The sequence below is a fragment of the Petaurus breviceps genome, unplaced genomic scaffold, assembly GCF_028583685.1.
Source record: "Petaurus breviceps papuanus isolate PSGF00001 unplaced genomic scaffold, PetGlider_PUasm1.0 103, whole genome shotgun sequence".
In the NCBI taxonomy this organism is placed as follows: domain Eukaryota; kingdom Metazoa; phylum Chordata; class Mammalia; order Diprotodontia; family Petauridae; genus Petaurus; species Petaurus breviceps.
Window position 1 is genome coordinate 1,320,699 of NW_027185588.1, and position 1,723 is coordinate 1,322,421.

At 47.9% G+C, this 1,723-nt stretch overlaps 1 long non-coding RNA gene across 1 annotated transcript; it reads left to right on the forward strand.

Annotated features, from left to right (window-relative positions):
* Positions 1 to 932: 932 nt before the first annotated feature.
* LOC138176930 (uncharacterized) lies at positions 933 to 1,690 on the forward strand. Its single transcript, XR_011172412.1, has 2 exons — positions 933 to 1,021; positions 1,079 to 1,690. It is a non-coding gene; the product is annotated as an uncharacterized lncRNA (long non-coding RNA).
* Positions 1,691 to 1,723: the final 33 nt, after the last annotated feature.

Genomic DNA, 1,723 nt, shown 5'->3' on the forward strand with positions numbered 1-1,723 from the left:
ACCCAATGCAGGACACACTTCTTAGTTTAATGTGCACTATTAACATTTTCCCCATCACTTTCTGAAGTCTAGACAATCAACAGGACTATAAATCAAGCCCTGATTTGCAGTGTTTGATGATTTCCAAGGTGTAAATGCTCACACTGAAAATACCACAATCTGCTCTCCAGGCCTATATGAGTTGGCTCCAGCAACCCCCTGGCTGATCCACGAGGGCCTCACATAGCCCATTCCTCACAGTCCGGCCACACACTGAGCTGAGCACCAGAAACACTGAAGCTGTCTGAGTCATGTCGTGTGTGAGCCCCAGGACTCACAGAGCAGAATTGCAATAGCCCACTTCACCTCTGTTTGCCTCAGTTTCCCCATCTGTAAAATGAGCAGGAAAGGGAAATGGCAAACCACTTCAGTGTCTTTGCCGAGAAAATGCCAAATGGGGTCACGAAGAGTCAGACTCAACTGAAACAATAACCATAACACACTAGAAGAATTTTGTAGGCCACCTGTTTGAAATTTCCAACATTGAGATTCAGAAAAAACCTGGAAGACTTGTATGAACCAGATGCAGACTGGAATGAGCAGAGCTAGGAAAACCATTTTTAGTATAACAAAAACATCATAAAGACAAACAATTCTGAAAGCTATAGGAATTCTCTGATCAGTGCAACAGCCAACTGTGACTCCAGGGGACTCCATGATGAAGAACGATGCCCACCTCCTGACAGACGGGTGACAGACTCAGGATTCAGGATGAATCACATATTTTTGTACTTGGCTGGCATAGGAATTTGCTTTGCTTTATTATTTGTGTGTTAGGAGAGTTTTTCTTCTCTGTTATTGCTTAACTGAGGGGAGGGAAAATAAATGCTAGTTAACTGAAATATCTATCTGTATTTGTACCTATCTATATATCTAGATATAGATTCTTTTTAAAGAGTCCCAGCACTTTCTACTTCTAGTGAACACCAAATGGCGGATGACGCCGGTGCTGCAGGAGGTGCGGGAGGCCCCGGGGGCCCCGGTGTCGGAGGCCAGGGTGGCTTCCGCGGTGGCTTCGGCAGTGGGGGCCGAGGTCGAGGCCGGGGCCGTGGCCACAGGGCCCAAGGAGGAAAGGCGGAAGACAAGGAGTGGGTTCCTGTTACTAAGCTGGGCCGGCTAGTCAAGAACATGATGATCAAGTCTTTGGAAGAGATTCTATCTTTTCTCCCTTCCTATCAAGGAGTCTGAAATCATAGATTTCTTCTGGGATCTTCATTGAAAGATGAGGTTCTGAAGATCATGCCTGTTCAGAAACAAACTAGAGCTGGACAACGTACCAGGTTCAAGGCTTTTGTGGCCATTGGTGACTACAATGGCCATGATGGTCTGGGTGTCAAGTGCTCCAAGGAAGTGGCCACAGCTATTCGAGGTGCTATCATTCTGGCCAAGCTGTCCATCGTTCCTGTGAGACGTGGCTACTGGGGGAACAAGATTGGCAAGCCTCACACGGTACCCTGCAAGGTCACTGGGCGATGTGGGTCGGTTCTGGTGCGCCTGATCCCCTCCCCTAGAGGTACTGGCATTGTCTCAGCTCCTGTGCCTAAGAAGCTGCTGCTGATGGCTGGAATTGATGACTGCTACACTTCTGCGAGAGGCTGTACTGCCACTCTGGGCAATTTCGCTAAAGCTACCTTTGATGCCATCTCCAAAACATACAGCTATCTAACCCCAGACCTGTGGAAGG